Source organism: Schistocerca gregaria, chromosome 4 (genome assembly GCF_023897955.1).
Source record: "Schistocerca gregaria isolate iqSchGreg1 chromosome 4, iqSchGreg1.2, whole genome shotgun sequence".
Lineage (NCBI taxonomy): Eukaryota > Metazoa > Arthropoda > Insecta > Orthoptera > Acrididae > Schistocerca > Schistocerca gregaria.
Window position 1 is genome coordinate 233,877,181 of NC_064923.1, and position 24,082 is coordinate 233,901,262.

A 24,082-nucleotide genomic window follows, 5' to 3' on the forward strand; every position below is an offset into this window, starting at 1 on the left:
ATTAGTTGATACATTCTTTGTGTGTTCCGCTTGCGTTATCTAGGCACGGACTCGTGTTTCAGTAACTGTTGTTAAACATCAATTAGAATGGACAGGGACTGCGATTGCTGTGTTCGGATGAGGGCTGACTTGGCATCCCTTCGCTCACAGCTGCAATCGGCGCTGACTTCGGTCGCGCAGCTTGAGGCTGTTGCCAATGGGCACCACTGTGGGGAGCCGGACTCGGGTATCACGGGGATGTCAACCTCATCCCGTCTGTCCCCAGATCGGTCTGCCGCTGTGGTTGCCCCGGTTGCTGCCCGAAGTGGGGCTGAGCCCTCTCCTGTAGTTGATTGGGAGGTCGTTCCAAGGCGTGGCAGGCAGCGAAAGGCGTCCCCGGAGGCTGATCAGAAAGCCTCCCCGGTGCGTCTGACAAACCGGTTTCAGGCACTGTCTCTGGCTGAGCCAGATGCAGCCGCCTGCCCTGTTTCAGAGGATCATTCTCAGCCTTCAAGGTCCGGGCAATCGCAGAGGGTGGGCTTACTGGTAGTTGGGAGCTCCAATGTTAGGCGCGTAATGGGGCCCCTTAGGGATATGGCGGCTAAGGAGGGGAAGAAATCCAGTGTGCACTCCGTGTGCATTCCGGGAGGAGTCATTCCTGATGTGGAAAGGGTCCTTCCGGATGCCATGAAGAGCACAGGGTGCAGCCAGCTGCAGGTGGTGGCACATGTCGGCACTAATGACGTGTGTCGCTTTGGATCTGAGGAAATTCTCTCTGGATTCCAGCGGCTATCTGATTTGGTGAAGGCTGCCGGTCTTGCTTACGAGATGAAGGCAGAGCTCACCATCTGCAGCATCGTTGACAGAACCGACTGCGGACCTTTGGTGCAGAGCCGGGTGGAGGGTCTGAATCAGAGGCTCAGACGGTTTTGCGACCGTATTGGCTGCAGATTCCTTGACTTGCGCCAGAGGGTGGTGGGGTTTCGGGTTCCGCTGAATAGGTCAGGAGTTCACTACACTCAGCTGGCGGCTACACGGGTAGCGGAGGCTGTGTGGCATGGACTGGGCGGTTTTTTAGGTTAGAAGGCCTCGGGAAAGTGCGGGATGGGCTGCAATGTCAAAGGGTGCTTGGCAATTACAGGACGTGCTTGGATCAAGGAACAGTCGGAATTATAGTTGTAAACTGTTGTAGTTGCGCTGTAAAAGTCCCTGAGCTTCAAGCGCTAATAGAAAGCACAGAATCTGATATCGTTATAGGTACAGAAAGCTGGCTAAAGCCTGAAATAAGTTCTGCAGAAATTTTTACGAAGTCTCAGACGGTGTTCAGGAAAGATAGATTAGGCAGAATTGGTGGTGGAGTGTTGGTGTCTGTCAGTAGTGGTTTATCTTGTAGTGAAGTCGAAGTAGATACTCCATGCGAATTGGTATGGGTGGAGGTTATACTTAACAGCCGAATTAAGTTAATAATTGGCTCCTTCTACCGACCCCCAGACTCCGATGATACAGTTGCGGAACAGTTCAAAGAAAGTTTGAGTCTCGTAACAAATAAATACCCCACTCATACGGTTATAGTTGGTGGGGACTTCAACCTACCCTCGGTATGTTGGCAAAAATACTTGTTCAAAACCGGTGGTAGGCAGAAAACGTCTTCCGAGATTGTCCTAAATGCATTCTCCGAAAATTATTTCGAGCAGTTAGTCCACGAACCCACGCGAATTGTAAATGGTTGCGAAAACACACTTGACCTCTTGGCCACAAACAATCCAGAGCTGATAGAGAGCATCATGACTGATACAGGGATTAGTGATCACAAAGTCATTGTAGCTAGGCTCAATACCATTTCTTCCAAATCCATCAGAAACAAACGCAAAATAATTTTATTTAAAAAAGCGGATAAAGTGCCACTAGAAACCTTCCTAAAAGACAATTTCCATTCCTTCCGAACTGACTATGCGAATGTAGACGAGATGTGGCTCAAATTCAAAGATATAGTAGCAACAGCAATTGAGATATTCATACCTCATAAATTGGTAAGAGATGGAACGGATCCCCCGTGGTACACAAAAAAGGTCCGAACGCTGTTGCAGAGGCAACGGAAAAAGCATGCGAAGTTCAGAAGAACACGAAATCCTGAAGATGGGCTAAAATTTACAGACGCGCGAAATTTGGCACGTACTTCGATGCGAGATGCCTTTAATAGGTTCCACAACGAAACATTGTCTCGAAATTTGGTAGAAAGTCCGAAGAAATTCTGGTCGTATGTAAAGTACACAAGCGGCAAGACGCAGTCAATACCTTCGCTGCGCAGTGCCGATGGTACTGTTATCGACGACTGTGCCGCTAAAGCGGAGTTATTGAACGCAGTTTTCCGAAATTCCTTCACCAGGGAAGACGAATGGAATATTCCAGAATTTGAAACACGAACATCTGCTAGCATGAGTTTCTTAGAAGTAGATACCTTAGGGGTTGCGAAGCAACTCAAATCGCTTGATACGGGCAAGTCTTCAGGTCCAGATTGTATACCGATTAGGTTCCTTTCAGATTACGCTGATACTATAGCTCCCTACTTAGCACTCATATACAACCGCTCGCTCACCGATAGATCTGTACCTACAGATTGGAAAATTGCGCAGGTCGCACCAGTGTTCAAGAAGGGTAGTAGGAGTAATCCATTTAACTACAGACCTATATCATTGACGTCGGTTTGCAGTAGGGTTTTGGAGCATATACTGTATTCAAACATTATGAATCACCTCGAAGGGAACGATCTATTGACACGTAATCAGCATGGCTTCAGAAAACATCGCTCTTGTGCAACGCAGCTAGCTCTTTATTCGCATGAAGTAATGGCCGCTATCGACAGGGGATCTCAGGTTGATTCCGTATTTCTAGATTTCCGGAAAGCTTTTGACACCGTTCCTCACAAGCGACTTCTAATCAAGCTGCGTAGCTATGGGGTATCGTCTCAGTTGTGCGACTGGATTCGTGATTTCCTGTCAGGAAGGTCGCAGTTCGTAGTAATAGACGGCAAATCATCGAGTAAAACTGAAGTGATATCAGGTGTTCCCCAGGGAAGCGTCCTGGGACCTCTACTGTTCCTGATCTATATAAATGACCTGGGTGACAATCTGAGCAGTTCTCTTAGGTTGTTCGCAGATGATGCTGTAATTTACCGTCTAGTAAGGTCATCCGAAGACCAGTATCAGCTGCAAAGCGATTTAGAAAAGATTGCTGTATGGTGTGTCAGGTGGCAGTTGACGCTAAATAACGAAAAGTGTGAGATGATCCACATGAGTTCCAAAAGAAATCCGTTGGAATTCGATTACTCGATAAATAGTACAATTCTCAAGGCTGTCAATTCAACTAAGTACCTGGGTGTTAAAATTACAAACAACTTCAGTTGGAAGGACCACATAGATAATATTGTCGGGAAGGCGAGCCAAAGGTTGCGTTTCATTGGCAGGACACTTAGAAGATGCAACAAGTCCACTAAAGAGACAGCTTACACTACACTCGTTCGTCCTCTGTTAGAATATTGCTGCGCGGTGTGAGATCCTTACCAGGTGGGATTGACGGAGGACATCGAGAGGGTGCAAAGAAGGGCAGCTCGTTTTGTATTATCGCGTTATAGGGGAGAGAGTGTGGCAGATATGATACACGAGTTGGGATGGAAGTCATTACAGCATAGACGTTTTTCGTCGCGGCGAGACCTTTTTACGAAATTTCAGTCACCAACTTTCTCTTCCGAATGCGAAAATATTTTGTTGAGCCCAACCTACATAGGTAGGAATGATCATCAAAATAAAATAAGAGAAATCAGAGCTCGAACAGAAAGGTTTAGATGTTCGTTTTTCCCGCTCGCTGTTCGGGAGTGGAATAGTAGAGAGATAGTATGATTGTGGTTCGATGAACCCTCTGCCAAGCACTTAAATGTGAATTGCAGAGTAGTCATGTAGACATGTAGATGTTCATGAACTACGTGACCCACCAACCAGTCTGAGCATTCTGCGCCGAATCGCCGTTGAGGAGTAGGACAACAATGCCTTGATGTTTAGGTTAAATTTATTTTCGTTCCAACTGATACTTAGTGAGGAGGTCCTCCAGAATGTAGAGCATATATTTTTTTTTTTTTTTTTTTTTTTTTGGCTATCAGTCTACTGACTGGTTTGATGCGGCCCGCTACGAATTCCTTTCCTGTGCCAATCTTTTCATCTCAGAGTAGCACTTGCAATCTACGTCCTCAATTATTTGCTTGACGTATTCCAACCTCTGTCTTCCTCTACGGTTTTTGCCCTCTACAGCTCCCTCTAGTACCATGGAAGTCATTCCCTCATGTCTTAGCAGATGTCCTATCATCCTGTCCCTTCTCCTTATCAGTGTTTCCCACATATTCCTTTCCTCTCCGATTCTGCGTAGAACCTCCTCATTCCTTATCTTATCAGTCCACCTAATTTTCAATATTCGTCCATAGCACCACATCTCAAATGCTTCGATTCTCTTCTGTTCCGGTTTTCCCACAGTCAATGTTTCACTACCATACAATGCTGTACTCCAGACGTACATCCACAGAAATTTTTTCCTCAAATTAAGGTCGGTATTTGATATTAGTAGACTTCTCTTGGCCAGAAATTCCTTTTTTGCCATAGTGAGTCTGCTTTTGATGTCCTCCTTGCTCCGTCCGTCATTGGTTATTTTACTGCCTAGGTAGCAGAATTCCTTAACTTCATTGACTTCGTGACCATCAATCCTGATGTTAAGTTTCTCGCTGTTCTCATTTCTACTACTTCTCATTACCTTCGTCTTTCTCCGACTTACTCTCAAACCATACTGTGTACTCATTAGACTGTTCATTCCCTTCAGCAGATCATGTAATTCTTCTTCACTTTACTCAGGATAGCAACGTCATCTGCGAATCGTATCATTGATATCCTTTCACCTTATATTTTAATTCCACTCCTGACCCTTTCTTTTATTTCCATCATTGCTTCCTCGATGTACAGATTAAAGAGGAGGGGCGAAAGGCTACAGCCTTGTCTTACTCCCTTCTTAATACGAGCACTTCGTTCTTAATCGTCCACTCTTATTATTCCCTCTTGGTTGTTGTACATATTGTATATGACACGTCTGTCCCTATAGCTTACCCCTACTTTTTTCAGAATCTTGAACAGCTTGCACCATTTTATATTGTCGAACGCTTTTTCCAGGGCGACAAATCCTATGAACGTGTCTTGATTTTTCTTTAGCCTTGCTTCCATTATTAGCCGTAATGTCAGAATTGCCTCTCTCGTGCCTTTACTTTTCCTAAAGCCAGCTGATCGTCACCTAGCGCATTCTCAATTTTCTTTCCCATTCTTCTGTTTATTATTCTTGTAAGCAGCTTCGATGCATGAGATGTTAAGCTGATTGTGCGATAATTATCGCACTTGTCAGCTCTTGCCGTCTTCGGAATTGTGTGGATGATGCTTTTCCGAAAGTCAAATGGCATGTCGCTAGACTCATATATTCTACACACCAACGTGAATAGTCGTTTTGTTGCCACTTCCCCTAATGATTTTTGAAATTCTGATGGAATGTTATCTATTCCTTCTGCCTTGTTTGACCGTACGTACTCCAAAGCTCTTTTAAATTCCGATTCTAATACTGGATCCCCTACATCTTCTAAATCGACTCCTGTTTCTTCTTCTATCACATCAGACAAATCTTCACCCTCATAGAGGCTTTCAATGTATTCTTTCCACCTATCTGCTCTCTCCTCTGCATTTAACAGGGGAATTCCCGTTGCACTCTTAATGTTACCACCGTTGCTTTTAATGTCACCAAAGGTTGTTTTGACTTTCCTGTATGCTGAGTCTCTCCTTCCGACAATCATATCTTTTTCGATGTCTTCACATTTTTCCTGCTGCCGTTTCGTCTTAGCTTCCCTGCACTTCCTATTTATTTCATTCATCAGCGACTTGTATTTCTGTATTCCTGATTTTCCCGGAACATGTTTGTACTTCCTCCTTTCATCAACCAACTGAAGTATTTCTTCTGTTACCCATGGTTTCTTCGCAGCTACCTTCTTTGTACCTATAGTTTCCTTCCCATCTTCTGTGATGGCCGTTTTTAGAGAAGTCCATTTCTCTTCAACTGTGTTGCCTACTGCGCTATTCCTTATTGCTGTATCTACAGCGTTAGAGAACTTCAAACGTATGTCGTCATTCCTTAGAACTTCCGTATACCACTTCTTAGCGTATTGATTCTTCCTGACTAATGTCTTGAACTTCAGCCTACTCTTCATCACTACTATATTGTGATCTGAGTCTATATCTGCTCCTGTGTACGCCTCACAATCCAGTATCTGATTTCGGAATCTCTGTCTGTACATGATGTAATCTAATTGAAATCTTCCCGTCTCTCCCGCCCTTTTCCAAGTATACCTCCTCCTCTTGTGATTCTTGAAAAGGGTATTCGCTATTACTAGCTGAAACTTGTTACAGAACTCAATTAGTCTTTCTCCTCTTTCATTCCTTGTCCCAAGGCCATTTTCTCCTGTAACCTTTTCTTCTACTCCTTCCCCTACAACTGCATTCCAGTCACCCATGCCTATTAGATTTTCGTCCCCCTTTACATACTGCATTACCCTTTCAATATCCTCATACACTTTCTCTATCTGTCCATCTTCAGCTTGCGACGTCGGCATGTATACCGGAACTATCGTTGTCGGTGTTGGTGTGCTGTCGATTCTGATTAGAACAACCCGGTCACTGAACTGTTCACAGTAACACACCCTCTGCCCTACCTTCCTATTCATAACGAATCCTACACCTGTTATACCATTTTCTGCTGCTGTTGATATTACCCGATACTCATCTGACCAGAAATCCTTGTCTTCCTTCCACTTCATTTCACTGACCTTTACTATATCTAGATTGAGCCTTTGCATTTCCCGTTTCAGTTTTTCTAGTTTCCCTAGCACATATCAGAAAAACAATAACACGTGACGAATATTTGCAACTGAAGCAAATAAGCTATGTCCCTTCCACAGGGCCCAAGTGGAATGATCGTCATTTTGCTTAATGAAGACTATATGAAAGAATCAATTTGCAAACACTCATTTTCTAAGATCACACTAATGTACGGAATTTAAAATTTAAAAGTTGGTTTTTATTTTTAAGATAATAAACATATAGAAGAACTACTACAATATCTATTTACAATGTACACATTACAACTCTGAAATGGAGCAGAAGGTATATTGTGCTTGCACACACACACACACACACACACACACACACACACACACACACACACACACACATCGGTAGGTTCTACTGAGAAATTCATTAGTGGAGTAGAAGGAGTTGACCACCAATAAATTCTTTGGGCTTCTCTTATACTGAATTTCGTTGCCTCTTGAGCTTTTTATGGCTGCTGGCAAGTTACTGAAAATGTGTCTTCCTGAATAGTGCACACGTTTTTGTATGAGGGTAAGTGACTAAATTCTTGTGGAGACTAGTGGTTAGCACACTGGAATCGCATTCGGGAGGGCGACGGTTCAATCCTGCGTCCAACCATCCTGATTTAGGTTTTCCATGATTTCCCTAGATCACTTCAGGCAAATGCCGGGATGGTTCCTTCGAATGGGCACGGCCGATTTCCTTCCCCATCCTTACCTAATCCCAGCTTGTGCTCCGTCTCTAATGACATCCTCCTCCTTGTGGAGATTATTCTTATTTCTAGTATTGATTCAAGGAAATGAGCTGTTGCTTTGAAAAAGTGATGTATTTTAATGACAAATTTCATTAAGGTATAAATATATTGGGAAGCAGTAGTTAAAATCCCTAGTTCCCTAAACAGGCTTCTGCAGGATGTTTTTGAGCTCACACTATATATAACTCTTAGTGCACTTTTTTCCACCCAGAAAACTTTAGGTTCGCTTGATGAACTACCCCAAAAAATAATACAGTATGACATTATGGAATGAAAGTAAGCATAGTAAGCCAGCTTTTTCATTTTTATTTCCCTTATGTCTGACTCATTTCGCATTAGAAATAAAGATTTGTTAAGACGGTTCAGTAGTTTTGTGGTGTGCTTTTCCCAGTTGAATTTATTACTAAGCTGTAATTCCAAGTATTTAAAACTGTCCGCTTCTTCTATCTGCTCGTCATCATATGTCAGGCATATACTTGTGGCACATCCCTTACAAGTTCTGAACTGCATGAAGTGTGTTTTTTCAAAGTTTAGTAACAAGGAATTGGCTAGGGACCAGTGATTAATGTCCACAAATATTTTATTAGCTGATCTTTCTAGGACTGCACTTGATTTACTGCAACGTTGGTTTCATCAGAAAACAAAAAAACTTGGCACCTGTTAATGTTACTGATGAAAGGTTTTTGATATATAAAAATAAAATAAAAGTAAGGGCCTTAGTATAAAACCTTGTGGGACCCCACATGTAATCGGTCCCCAGATGGATGATGCCTGATAGTTTAATAGATGTCTCTTTCCTAATAACACCCTTTGTTTCCTGCCAGAGCTATAAGATTTGAACCATTTATCAGCATTTTCTGTTACACCTTAATATTCTAATTTAATTAAAAGAATAATGTTGTTTACTCAGTCAAATGCCTTTGACAGATCACAAAACAGTTGCTTGCAATTTTTTGTCTGATGGAGTAAGTACATTTTCACTGCAAGTCAACCCATTACCCGAACTACGACTTTGACAATATGTTATTTGCGATAAGATGGTTAAAAAACCGATGGCACATTACCTTTTTGTGAATGTTGGCAAAAGTGAAATTGGACGAAAATTTTATGCTATTTCTATATCTCCCTTTTTAAACAGTGTCTTAACTTCAGCATATTTCAACCATTAAGGAAATATTCTAGTGATAAACGACTGGTTAAACAGATAGCTTAATATGTTACTTATTTCAGAAACACATCCATTAATTAACTTTGTTGATATTTCATCATACCCATTAGATGTTTTTGATTTTAAAGATGTTATGATGGACATAAATTCTGCTGGGGTAGTGAGGCTCAAATTCAAATTATGCAAGTTACTTGAAATTTCTGGCCTGAGGTATTCCATAGCAGCATCTATGTAACCTGACAACCACATCTTTTCAGTAACAGTCATGAAATGTTTGTTAAAAAGTTCTGCAACACTATACACATCTGTCATCAATGTAGCACTTACTCTTAATGCTATTTGTCCCTCTTCATGTCTGGTTCTACCAGTATCCTCCTTCACTGTATCCTGTATTGTCTTTATTTTGTTATCTGATATCTCTTCCTTGTAACATATTTGCTTTGAAGTTCGTATTACTGTCTTCAATATTTTTCCATATTTCTTGTAATGCGCTATAACATTAACATCAGAACTGTTTCGGATTGACATAATCAGTTTTCTTTTTGTTTTACAAGATACCTCTATTCCTTGAGTAATCCATGTGTTCTTTGTAGATTTTGCTCTAACCTTGGTTAGTTTTGGGGGAAAACTGTGTTCAAATAAGGTAAGCACTTTATGAGAAAAAGTGCTATATTTTTCATTCATGCCTGGAAAACTGTAAAGATCACTCCAGTGAATGTCTCCAATGAGTATTCTAGAATAATCAATTTTTGTCTAATTGATTACCCTCCTGAGCTCAGATTTAACAGATTTTATATCCTGTTCAGTATTAACATTTGACAGAAGAAACTGAATGTCATGGTCTAAAAGCCCATTGATTACTGGTTTTGTAATATAATTTTGTTCATTGGACTTTTCTATAAAGATATTGTCAATGGTTACCCTAGTGGGGAACTTTACAGTAGTAATTAAGGTTAGTGATAGTGTTACTAACTCAAATAAGTTCTTATTGGAAATGTATACAAGGAGATCTACATGAAGTCACTAGCAACCACTATTTCTTGGTTTTTGGTTGTTAAATGAGCCAGTACAGCTTCAAGGAGGTTTATGAACGGATTGAAGTTACCTGCAGATTCTCGATATACACTTAATAGTATGAAAGATTTTTTGTGAAATTGTACTTCTGTTGCACATGCTTCCATATACTGTTCTAGGCAAAATTTATTAACGTCTATGTTCTTAAATTTATGACAGTTCGTCATGAATGTGGAAACTCCTCCTTTCTCCATTTCTGCTCAATAAAAGTGAGATACTAATCTAAACACTGTAACACTTAAAAGTTCTATTCCAGTGGCCACATGATGCTCAGAGAGGCAGATTGTGTCAACTGGGATTGATGACTCTAATTCATCTTTGCAAATAATTAATTCACTAATTTTATTTCTCAGTTCTCGAATATTTCAATGAAATAAAGATAGCTGACATTTTACATTGACTGAGTTAATTTGGTTGCAGTTCAGATTTCTGCTGATTGTTGAAAATCCTTAACTAACAGCTGTTTATTCTGATGTAATAAGCTAGAATTCTGTTTTTTTGTTTCTTTCTCAAACTTAAGGTTTGTCTCAATCTGAAGGTTTGTCTCAATGAACTTGGAGATATTATGCTATGACGAATACAGGCATGGATCAATGCAAGAGAATGTGCTGCTGGGTATTAGAGGTATCGGTGTGTACATCAATCTGGACTATCACCTCTGAAAGTCTCGCTGTATGGTGGTACAACATACAATGTGCTTTTCATGAGCAATAAAAAGGGCGGTAATGATGTTTATGTTGATCCCTATTCCAATTTTCTGTACAGGTTCCGGTACTCTCTGAGGCTAGGTGATGCAAAACGTTTATTGATGTGTGTTTATGGGAAATGTGTTTGATTTACTAACTGGAACTTTACGCCATTTAGCTAAAGACACCTTCACATCCATTCATTTACAGTAGTTGAACCTCTCCTTCTTATCTCTTCCCAGTTGCTCTGTTGCAGTCTCCCATTAGTATTACATTTCAATTTCATGGAACTAGTGTTGACAATTATTTTCAACAATATTCATTTGAAAAACTTCCTGGCAGATTTAAACTGTGTGCCCGACCGAGACTCGAACTCGGGACCTTTGCTTTCCGTGTTCAAGTGCTCTACCATCTGAGCTACCGAAGCACGACTCACGCCCGGTACTCACAGCTCTACTTCTGCCAGTATCTCGTCTCCTACCTTCCAAACTTTACAGAAGCTCTTCTTAGTTCTGCAAGGGTTGCAGAAGAGCTTCTGTAAAATTTTGAAGGTAGGAGACGAGTTACTGGCAGAACTAAAGCTGTGAGCACCCGCCGTGAGTCGTGCTTCGGTAGCTCAGATGGTAGAACACTTGCCCGCGAAAGGCAAAGGTCGCGAGTTCGAGTCTCGGTCGGGCACACAGTTTTAATCTGCCAGGAAGTTTCATATCGGCGCACACTCTGCTGCAGAGTGAAAATCTCATTCTGGAAACATCCCCCAGGCTGTGGCTAAGCCATGTCTCCTCTATATCCTTTCTTTCAGGAATGCTAGTTACGCAAGGTTCGCAGAAGAGCTTCTGTAAAGTTTGGAAGGTAGGAGACGAGATACTGTCAGAAGTAAAGCTATGAGTACCGGGCGTGAGTCGCGCTTCGGTAGCTCAGATGGTAGAGTACTTGCCCGCGAAAGGCAAAGGTCCCGAGTTCGAGTCTCGGTCGGGCACACAGTTTTAATCTGCCAGGAAGTTTCATATCAGCGAACAATCCGCTGCAGAGTGAAAATTTCATTCTGGAAATATTCATTTAATCATGACCCGCTGCGAAACGTTGTACCGAGAATGAGACAGTGTCGGAAGGACACCGATTCTAATCCTTACGTCATCCACTGTAAGTTTTCCATTGTTGCACAGGACCGCTTAATGAAAATTTCTGGATGGTTCCTTTAAAGACGACACAATCGACCTTTTTCTTCTACCCTTCCTTATACCATATCTGCTTATCACTATCTCGTCACCTGTGGGACTTCAAACCGTTTTTCCCCGCCTTACTTTTAATCATCGCTTGTTATTCTCCAGGTTTTCCTTCGCATTCAAGCAAGCTATCCTTTGCATTACGCAAGGGTTATTCCAGTATTCGCGTGTGTCTGTTAAACAAAACTTGAACATTCTCGCGCTTCATACAGCGTTCTGCGTTAACTGAGAACTATGAAGCATATAACAAGCATGCTTAAAAATACTGCAAATTACCCGTAGTCCCCAACACGCTGTTGGGCTGTTCGCGTTTCCAGAAGCCACGCGAAAACCCACTCTACTACTTCGTGAGTTTTAATTAAGTACCGCGAATATAGGTGGCATGTTCTCCGTGTTTCAGGCGTTGCATTTAATTACACTCCCCTCCGTTGGAGACACTTGTGACCTGCTGACGGGAAAATATTACCTGTCACGCGAAATTGACTGAAGTCACGTCATTATCGGCCGCCAACGACTGGGAAGGGACACGATCATAGGGAACCATTTCGATAACTGAAACATCGTTCTTCCGTGAGCAAATGACTGAAAAAAGATAAGTGGGTAAGAGCTCTCATCAACCGGAACGAGACCAGCCCGAACGATTCCCATAGAATATCAAGAACTGCGCCTCAGTGTGGTAGGTCGTGGATGTGGACGATGGATGCGACAGACTGTGCACTTGTTCGCGCTAATTGGGTGAATTGTTTACCAATAACAATCGAGATAACGAGATCTTTACAGCATCCCGTAACTAGCACCCAAATGAGGGAGCCATATTATGCTATGAGTCAGTTGCTTTGATTTCGTCTGTCGGTTCGACCTCTCACTCTACCATCTCTCTTCCTCCCTCCCTCCCTAGTTCCCTCCCCCCTTTCTCTCTCTCTCTCTCTCTCTCTCTCTCTCTCTCCCTGTCTCTGAGGAGAACGCAAAACATGTTACTGTAATCTCGTTACGGTGTTTCTGTTGGTTGGGCAACAAAACCCAATAAATTTCTCTACAAATACTACCATAAAAATCTTCCTGTAACATCAGATCCCAACACTTTATCACATGCAACAGGGACTTAATGAGACAATAAATGTTCGAGCTGTCCTCCGATTCTTGGTGACAACCACGTGCAAACAACAGCAATAACTGGTCAGTGACCTGTTAGGAAAAGCGCACGTGACTTACGAGCTTCCTCTGATACGTATTTTTTCCGAAATAATAATCCAGAAACCGAAATGTGATACGGATTAAAAAAAATGCAAACATAAAACTCTGATAACAATTTTGTCAATCGACATAGGTAAAAGAAACAAAAATTTACCAAAATACAGCTTACAATTAAAGAAAGAAAGTTATTGAACGAAAAATAAAAACGTGTGAATTGAAGCTTACGTCTTTTCAATATTTATTCAGCCTTAACTTTTAAATACGAAATATTTAACCCATATATGGACGTTATATGTAACATAAAACCTTTTCACAATGAGCTAAACAGTAAATAAACTTTTAGCTTGTAGTGTTTGCACATTTATCTCATAAAATTAAATTCTACAAATGTCAATATGTTAACATTTCATAGCTATCGTATAACAACGTACATAAAATCGTTTTTTCTGGCATCTGAAACATGAACAAAGTACTAAATACGGTTGTGAATGACATCTAAAACATGAGCAAAGACCTGAACACTCCCTTAAAAAACAATAAAATTTCGTACTACCAAGAGAACTAAACAAGTTATCTCACTTTGCATCATCTTGAAAATCGACTGTGGGCTTTTGTATCTCCCTAATTTAACCAACATTTGAACTCTGCCAGTTGTTTACAGCCGTTTTCATGGCAAACCCTGGTGAAGACGTATCTGGCTATTGTTTATGTTGCGACAAGAGTTAACTTCACTAGTGCAACATGAAATAAATTCTTGAGACTCAGAAGGAAATAACTGTACGTGATAATGTGTGCAGAGTTCACTAGACATATGAACCAGCAAGAGATCAGGTTGGTGACTCTTAGTGTAATGGAAACGTCGTTATAGGAAATCGTCTGTTCCATGAATATGCTTGTGAAGTCAGTACGATCTGTTGATCTGTAACTACTCGGAACATGACTTGTGTACAGCCACTAATCTTTCAGGGCGGAAGTAGATTCTGTATGAGCGTTTGGTGAGAGCTGATTTTCAACGCCTGCACTACAGCATTTACCGTCACATTCCTTTCAGAATACTTACCTAAAAATGATGAGAACCACTTTATCACAATAGTAATACGTGAATATCCGAATATCTAAAACTGAATTGCCGATTTTTAAAGTTAGTTTTACAAGGAGTCCACGAAACTTATGTAGTTCGCAGGATACTTTGCCATAGATATGCATAAAAATTCATGTACCTGTGTAGCTGTTAATAGAGATAAAAGTCATGGATGTAGGCCTATCTACAGACATAAGAAAAGTTTTCCTTTCTCTCTTATGCTACCACTAACTTCTATCCCGCGTACCGATCAAGTCTTTTGGTAGAAATGACATACGAAATTAACGTGTCGTAAAATTGAATTCTAGGGACGTTCGCGTTTAAATGTTGGAGATGGGTTTTTTGAAGTGACACATGCCTACCAGGCAGCTACCATATCACAACTGCTAGGTCGTTGATGTTCTCAGCCATGGAAAACAAAGCATCGTAGTAACTTGTAGCCTCGCCAATATATTTTGTTTCTGTAAGATATTTTAGCCCAACTTTTTTCCCACTCTATAAAAAGTTTACATATTACCAAAACTACGTACTCATTAGCTGTTATCCAGTTTAAACTTATTCGCTAACCTTTGACTAAACAGAACACAATATTTGTAACTGGTCTGAATACAACTTGTCGTTATATTAAATGTGCAACAGAAGTCAAACAATTATCTTGCATCTTGATAACACTGTTGCAGATTTCTCGAAAGCACAACAGCAAACAGCAAATAGACGTCGGCTGAGCTAGATCTTTGTTTCTAAATAAATTTTCAAATTGTAGCATACTATATGGTGCAATCTGATAATGCTTAATGATAAATAGTGTAGTGAAGAGAGTAGTTATTCCACTGAAATGATATACGAAGACAAGGATTATAGAACTAAGTGTATGTTCAAAAAGACAGAGTAAAGCTTAGAGTGATCTTCGCACATAATACTGATCTGTACACTACTTCGCTTAAAGAACTGGGCAATTATTTAAAAAAGGTAAAATCTTAACAGAAAATTTCTCTAAAACTAGGTTAGTCAGCTGATGTTTTATTGTATGATTCAGGGAAGTGGGGTAGTCTTTCTCTCAGCTCTCACGAAGTGAACAGAGTTAGCTAGCAGCCATTAATCATTTCTACACATTAGGTGCACAGTGCTGCAGTCTTACCTCAGACTCCTTCTCTTCAAAACATAGTAAATAGCTCAAAATTTATCTTCACTTCGCTATGCAGTATATACATCAGATTCATCCTTATTGTCTTTTACAATAAATCTTTCTTCGTCTGACAGATACAATCACAAGTCAACACATCACTACTAAATACGTCCATCGCCTACCACACTCCAAGTAAGAACGTATCAGACTGTACAGAGCCAAAGCTGTGCCAGAACGAGACCAAAGACTTTTTAATAGTAACATAACTTGCTCTCCCTCCCTCCCTCTCTCTCTCTCTCTCTCTCTCTCTCTCTCTCTCTCTCTCTCTCTCTCTCTCTGACATGTGTATCGATGACATACAGAAATCAAAATTACATGTTAACCTTACAAACTAAGCCTTCGGGGGCAACACAGATTGTGTATAACGTTATATACTGGCTTCGTGTTTTGGTTTCCTTTTGTCTAAGAGTAAACGGTACAAACTTCGCGTTCATTTTCCACCAATAAAAAAATTTGAAGTGAGATCTAATTTTCAGTTCCTTAATTTTGAATAGCTACAACATGCCGTGTTTCAGACTATGCCCCGAAAAAAGACACCTACGGGTCAAACAGAAAGACAAGAATTTAGAGCCGCACAATTTTGGCCTAGGACAAATAAGAGAAATACTGTGGACATTCATAATGATAATTCCAGTAGTGTTTTGAAACACACATTTAAATGTGAACTGATTGTAATTCCAAATAATTTTGCCTGTTACTTTTGTGGTTTGATGAATTCATACTGTCGAGGCTACTTAATGTAACACAACAGCATCCACACTGTGTTCTCATAAGTGAAAAGTTAATTTGCACTCGTTAACACAAAATTTATTTTTCAGCGCACTTTGTCTACTACTCACTATTGATCGAACAACGAAAGAGTAATGAAAGTGTTATTTCAATAATGTTAGTGGTACAACGTAGCATTTGCTATTGTCAGTTTTGTTTTTTTGTTTTTTGGTCATCAGTCAACTGAATTGTTTGATGTGGCCCGCCACGAATTCCTTTCCTGTGCTAACCTCTTCATCTGAGAGTATCACTTGCAACCTACGTCCTCAATTATTTGCTTGACATATTCCAATCTCTGTCTTCCTCTACAGTTTTTGCCCTCTACAACTCCCTCTAGTACCATGGAAGTCATTCCCTCATGTCTTAGCAGATGTCCTATCGTTCTGTCCCTTCTTCTTATCAGTGTTTTCCACATATTCCTTTCCTCTCCGATTCTGCGTAGAAACTCCTCATTCCTTACCTTATCAGTCCACCTAATTTTCAACATTCGTCTATAGCACCACATCTCAAATACATCGATTTTCTTCTGTTCCGGTTTCCCACAGCCCATGTTTCACTACCATAGAATGCTGTACTCCAGACGTACATCCTCAGAAAGTCTTTCCTCAAATTAAGGCCAGTATTTGATATCAGTAGACTTCTCTTGGCCAGAAATGCCTTTTTTGCCATAGGGAGTCTGCTTTTGATGTCCTCCTTGCTCCGTCCGTCATTGGTTATTTTACTGCCTAGGTAGCAGAATTCCTTAACTTCATTGACTTCGTGATCATCAATCCTGATGTTAAGTTTCTCGCTGTTCTCATTTCTACTACTTCTCATTAACTTCGCCTTTCTCCGATTTACTCTCAAACCATACTGTTCATTCCGTTCAGCATATCATTTAATTCTTCTTCACTTTCACTCAGGATAGCAATGTCATCAGCGAATCGTATCATTGATATCCTTTCACCTTGTATTTTAATTCCACTCCTGAACCTTTCTTTTATTTCCGTCATTGCTTCCTCGATGTATAGATTGAAGAGTAGGGGCGAATGGCTACAGCCTTGTCTTACATCCTTCTTAATACGAGCACTTCGTTCTTGATCGTCCACTCTTATTATTCGCTCTTGGTTGTTTTACATATTGTATATGACACGTCGCTCCCTATAGCTTACCCCTACTTTTTTCAGAATCTCGAACAGCTTGCACCATTTTCTTTTGCCGAACGCTTTTTCCAGGTAGACTAATCCTATGAACGTGTCTTGATTTTTCTTTAGCCTTGCTTCCATTATTAGCCGTAATGTCAGAGTTGCCTCTCTCATGCCTATACTTTTCCTAAAGCCAAACTGATCGTCACCTAGCGCATTCTCAATTTTCTTTTCCATTCTCCTGTATATTATTCTTGTAAGCAGCTTCGATGCATGAGCTGTTAAGCTGATTGTGCGATAATTGTCGCACTTGTCACCTCTTGCCGTCTTCGGAATTGGGTGGATGGTGCTTTACCGAAAGTCAGATGGTATGTCGCCAGATTCATATATTCTACTCACCAACGCGAATATTCGTTTTGTTGCCACTTCCCCTAATGATTATAGAAATTCTGATGGAATGTTATCTATCCCTTCTGACTTATTTGACCGTAAGTCCTCCAAATCTCTTTTAAATTCCAATTCTAATACTGGATCCCCTATCTCTTCTAAATCGACTCCTGTTTCTTCTTCTATCACATCAGAAAAATCTTCACCCTCATAGAGGCTTTCAATGTATTCTTTCCACCTATCTGCTCTCTCCTCTGCATTTAACAGTGGAATTCCCGTTACACTCTTAGTGTTACCACAGTTGCTTTTAATGTCACCGAAGGTTGTTTTGACTTTCCTGTATGATGAGTCTGTCCTTCCGACAATCATATCTTTTTCGATGTCTTCACATTTTTCCTGCAGCCATTTCGTCTTAGCTTCCCTGCACTTCCTATTTATTTCATTCCTCAGCGACTTGTATTTCTGTATTCCTGATTTTCCCGGAACATGTTTGTACTTCCTCCTTTCATCAACCAACTGAAGTATTTCTTCTTTTACCCATGGTTTCTTCGCAGCTACCTTCTTTGTACCTATGTTTTCCTTCCCAACTTCTGTGATGGCCCTTTTTAGAGATGTCCATTCCTCTTCAACTGTGTTGCCTACTGCGGTATTCCTTATTGCTGTATCTATGGTGTTAGAGAACTTCAAACGTATCTCGTCATTCCTTAGAACTTCCGTATCCCACTTCTTAGCGTATTGATTCTTCCTGACTAATGTCTCGAACTTCAGCCTACTATTCATCACTACATTGTGATCTGAGTCTATATCTGCTCCTGGGTACGCCTTACAATCCAGTATCTGATTTCGGAATCTCTGTCTGCCCATGAGTTAATCTAATTGAAATCTTCCCGTATCTCCCGGCCTTTTCCAAGTAAACCTCCTCCTCTTGTGATTCTTGAACAGGGTATTCGCTATTACTAGCTGAAACTTGTTACAGAACTGAATTAGTCTTTCTCCTCTTTCATTCCTTGTCCCAAGCCCATATTCTCCTGTAACGTTTTCTTCTACTCCTTCCCCTACAACTGCATTCCAGTCACCCATGGCTATTAGATTTTCGTCCCCCTTTACATACTGCATTACCCTTTCAATATCCTCATACACTTTCTCTATCTGTTCATCTTCAGCTTGCGACGTCGGCGTGTATACCTGAACTATCGTTGTCGGTGTTGGTGTGCTGTCGATTCTGATTAGAACAACCCGGTCACTGAACTGTTCACAGTAACACACCCTCTGCCCTACCTTCCTATTCATAACGAATCCTAGACCTGTTGTACCATTTTCTGCTGCTGTTGATATTACCCGATACTCCTCTGACCCCAAATCTTTGTCTTCCTTCCACTTCACTTCACTGACCCCTACTACATCTAGATTGAGCCTTTGCATTTCCCTTTTTAGATTTTCTAGTTTCCCTACCACGTTCAAGCTTCTGACATTCCACGCCTCGACTCGCAGAACATTATCCTTTCGTGGATTATTCAATCTTTTTCTCATGGTAAACTTTCCCTTGGCAGTCGCCTCCCGGAGATCCGAGGTGGGGACTATTCCGGAATCTTTTGCCAATTTAGAGATCATCATGACATTTCTTCAACTACAGGCCACATGTCTTGTGGATACACGTTAGGTGTCTTTAATGCAGTGGTCTCTATTGCCTTCTGCATCCTCATGTCGTTAATCATTGCTGATTCTTCCGCCTTTAGGGGCAATTTCTCATCCCTAGGGCAAGAGAGTGCCTTGAACCTCTATCCGCTCCTCCCCTCTCTTTGACAAGGCAGTTGGCAGAATGTGGCTGACTTCTTATGCCGGAAGTCTTCGGCCGCCAATACTGATTATTTATCAATATTTAGGCAGTGACGTGGATCGAACCCGGGACCTAAGACGTTTTGATTATGAATCGTAGACGCTACCCCCTTTTTTTTAATCTCCTTTGGTTTGTTATAGTTTGTTGCAATTGTTCATGGCGGACGTCCCCTGATGCCCGTTGAAGTTCGTTTCTGATCCATTCACTCAGTTTTTTTATTACAGAGGGCAGCTAACCCTCTGACCGAGCACGCTGAGCTACCGTGCCGGCTGCCCTAGACCACGGGAGCATCTATCAGTTCAAGATACATGATATTTTTGTCACTGATCAGATCCAGTGACTACTGCGTATTGTCGTTCACTATGTTGCGCGCATTTATATGTTTATGACATCGTCACAACTGGCCGAATATCGTACAAAGGTGATGCTAATGTATATTAATGCTCTTAGATTTGGAGCTGTGAAAAGTATGTTTCAATAGGGGTGTGATTAAAGATGACATGGAATCACAGTATAGCCGGTTGCGGACATTGTTATTACTTATGATATACTTGCAGGAGGGACAACTCATGTCTCGGAAATGAGTCATCTAGGTGCGAGGTTTGTTAACAACTTGCTTTCGTAGAATACAACCACACGCTTCACAGAATACACAGCTGTACATTGAAGGTCAGCGATCAATATAGAAATCAAAGCGATTGCAAAAAAAATTGATCACAAATGAGATTTTCACTCGGCAGCGGAGTGTGAGCTGATATGAAACTTCTTGGCAGATTAAAACTGTGTGCCGGAGCGAGACTCGAACTCGGGGCCTTTGCCTTTCACGGGTAAGTGATCTACCATCTGAACTACTTGGACACGACTCACGACACGTCCTCACAGCTTCTTCAATTTACACACAGTTTTAATCTGCCAGGCAGTTTTGTACATCACATTAGATGATAAATAAATTTATTGTGTCAAACAGTATTAGTAACTTCTTACTGACTGAGAGGATGTGTAGTATCTAGTATTATCATGGATGCCAGTACAAAATGCATTTCCGAGTCCACGTGTGCACACATTTTAAAGCCATCAACACAGTACGAAGTTCTTTTCTAATCAGAATGTCTAGAACAAGTAATGGTTTTAGCATACGTAAATGCGACGTTTTGAAAATAAGTGTCCAGAGTATGAAGTTGCGAGCTTCTTACCTCTGATGTTTTAGTAACGTGAGTACATATGTTTTAATTTACTCATGTAAAAATTCCAATATTTCTTAGAAAATTTTTAAAATCTTCAGCTACTTTAGAAAATTAATCAACGGGTGTCGAAACGTTGTAATTTCTTGTGGATTTATTGTTACATAGATGTTCAACTGAAGATGTGGCTTTTAGTGCCAATAAATCGATAAAGATCTAAAAATAAAGGACAAAATGCAGCTGAAGCGGTTTATTAATACCCAAAATCGTCCTACGTAAATGCAGCCGATTATACTTTTCATTTCATTGGTTAAGCCAAAAGCATGTAGCGTTGTCATCTGCAGATTAGCAGCAACATGAATTACATACAGCAACCGACAACTGCGTCGCCGTCCAGAACAAAGATAGACACACAGCAACAAAAAACTGACGCTACTGCACGTCGTGTGTCAACGTTAAGTAAAAGCGAATTCGGGCAACAGGTGTCCTACTGGACGCTGCAATCAAAGATCCTCAGGTGAGACAGGCTACACGTTTGGTTACCTGCGAGTTCAGAGATCTAAACAAGACAGTGCATCAGCTATAACAGCGTACCTACAGGGGTAGTCGAGAACAAAGAAACACCACAAACCCAACATATTACCGTCCCTAATACGGTGTAGGAAAATCGTTGACAATGAAAGGAGCTTCCAGTAGTCTCGGAATCGGAAAATACAGGTCATGTATGGTTTCCAACTTACTTTCGACAAAATTGTGGCAAGTTGAGTTGACGATGATGGCGGTGGATGGCGATCACGTACCCTTCTCTCCGACGTTTACCAAAACGGCGGTATAACATTGGGATTTGCTGACTATGGTTGCCAGGAGACATGCGAAAATTGTTCCTCGTGGTCACAGAACCAGCCTTGACCGATGCGAGCTGTGTAAAGAGAGGCTCTTTCGTCTTTGAAGACGAAACCACCGTTGGAGAACAAAGATTTTACCATTAGATGGACCTGGTCCCATAATCGATGGAAATAACCATAGCACCCATGGAACATCACGATATAGCCACCCAAATCATCACCGAACCACCGCCATGTTTCACTCTTGCGACGTAAACTGGGTAAGACGATGAAAACAATGTGTAACAAGACTCATCCGACCAAATGACATTCTTACGTTGTTCCAAACTTTTTATGGCTTCGGCACCACGTTTTCCTTTAACGTCTGTTGATATCATTGTGAGTGGTTTAGTAATTGCAGCTCACACTGTAATTCCCTTCTTATATAACTCGTTTCGTGTTTCATTAGGTGCTGACAGGGTTCCTCACACACGTCGAGCTACCGCAGCTTATTTTACACGTGACATGCCCGTTTAAATGTTTTATTTCTGATGAATTCACTCTTAGAAGTGGCCGAAATCTAGGTCAAAAAGATTTCATTTTGCGACCGATGGCTGTTCATTGCTTTAAATTTTACGTTGTAACGGACGCTGCCATATTAAAAACTTTAACAAAGCAGGCCTTCAATGATAACAGCTTCAGTGAAGTAAAATTACCAAATACCAGCAGGCATTACATATATACTAACAGCTTCAGTTAAGTAAGATTACCAAACACAAAACCGCTAGGCTTTTTTTAATAACAGTTTGAGTTAAGTAAAATTACCAAATGCAAGACAGACAGGCCTTCAATGGTAACAGCTTCAGTTAAGTAAGTTATCAAGTAGAAAACAAGTACGGCTTCCGTAATAACAGCTTCAGTTACTTAAGACTACCAAGTAGAAAACTGTTAGGCTTCATGAATAACTACTTTAGTTAAGTATTCAAGAGTTTGGAATGCCTCCTCCGAAGGGGTGCACCAGAAGCCTGATACGCAAGGGGCAAAATACAATACCAAATAGGAAGGCCAAGAAAGGTTACAACGAGAGAACCGCCCTTCCAAGGCCATTTTCGTTGGGTACAGACCGGCAAAAGAAATATTAACACCGCAAGGTTAGTTACTTGAAAGCAACGACAACAACGAGCCAAATGGTATACCAACGTCACTGCAAGATACCACCTCTACAACGAAGATGTGAAACGTCCGAAATAAAATTACGCTGCACAAACCAAATTACATAGCTTCAGCAATCGCAAATTTTGAGATCTACTGGTCTCCTAGGCCAATATAAATATCAAAGCGATGACGTCTGCAATGCCCGAAGGTGTCTCGGCACCCAACCGTATTAGAAGAGGAAGGTACTAATTTGCTGATCGAAGACGTTTGACAGACCATCTAGGTACTGTGTGACGAAGAGAGAGGTCCGACCACGGCATAGAAGAAACACGTTATCGTTCCGGTTAAGGAAACACCATCGGCTCACACAGTTTAAGATACCCTGTTAATCAACAACCTAGGCCATTATCGTCTCAGGAAAAGCAAACAACAGCCACAGTTTAAGGAACCAACTGGTAATGGAATAGAGCAGCTAAGAAATTGCAATGATCGCAACAGACTTATCGCTATCACTAAGTTAAGACCTCAAAATACTAATCTTAACTTAAGTTCAGTAATCGAAGCTTGCTGGTTCCAAGCGGGGCCCAGAATTTAGTAAAGCGAAATTTGGCTTCAACTCTCTCATCGGTGTGTCACGTCACAGAGCTGGCTGGCCAGTCAACGCACGAAGATGGCCCTCTAAGTCGTCCACGGATTCAAATTGGCCCAAAAATATGTTCAGCAACCACAAGCCGGACTCAGTGCCCAAAACGCTTGCGTAAGTTCTCGCCTTACTGGTCGGGCGGACCTCACACACCTTTCTCCTCGCTCTACCACTCCCCAATTCGCCACGCCATTCGCCCCATCAACAGCCTCGAGTGAAGACGTTAGTGGCCTCAAACGAGAGGGACGTCACACAGCAGATCGAGCTAGTGGCGCCAGGTATTCGAAAGGCGACGCCAGCAACCTTTCCAAGGCACAGTTGTGTCTCAGTGGATGATGTTTTCCGTTCTTCCTGTATATAGCACTAATTGTCGAAAGGGTTCCTCTTGACACACCATACACGTCTGCTCTCTTGGTTACAGAAGCACTTGTCATATGGACGTCGAAAACTTGTCGGTACTCCAATTCACTTCTCTCCAGCGTAATGTACGCACAACTACACGGAATTCTGTTTTGACAACCACTGACAGCTGCAGCATGTTGAGGGCGTTTCTGAGGTGCCGTTGGCTGTCAAATACAGCAGCGCATCCTGTGGTATTGCCTAGCATCAACATTTGTGTTCAACAAAGCAATTGCCGACGTGTTTTCATACCTTCGAGCGATGCCCATGTAAGTGTGCCTCTTTGGATAAAATTGCATACTGTCATGCTACTATATGAGAAAACGAGTCGAGACGAAAAACAGACTAGATTCAAACTTACCTCTTAAACAGACTTCACTGTATTATCTGAGAAACGAAACTGACATATGTATTATTCCGTAACTTCCATGACAGTGAGAAGATAAAATGCAACTAGTGGCGAACTGTTGTTACAATT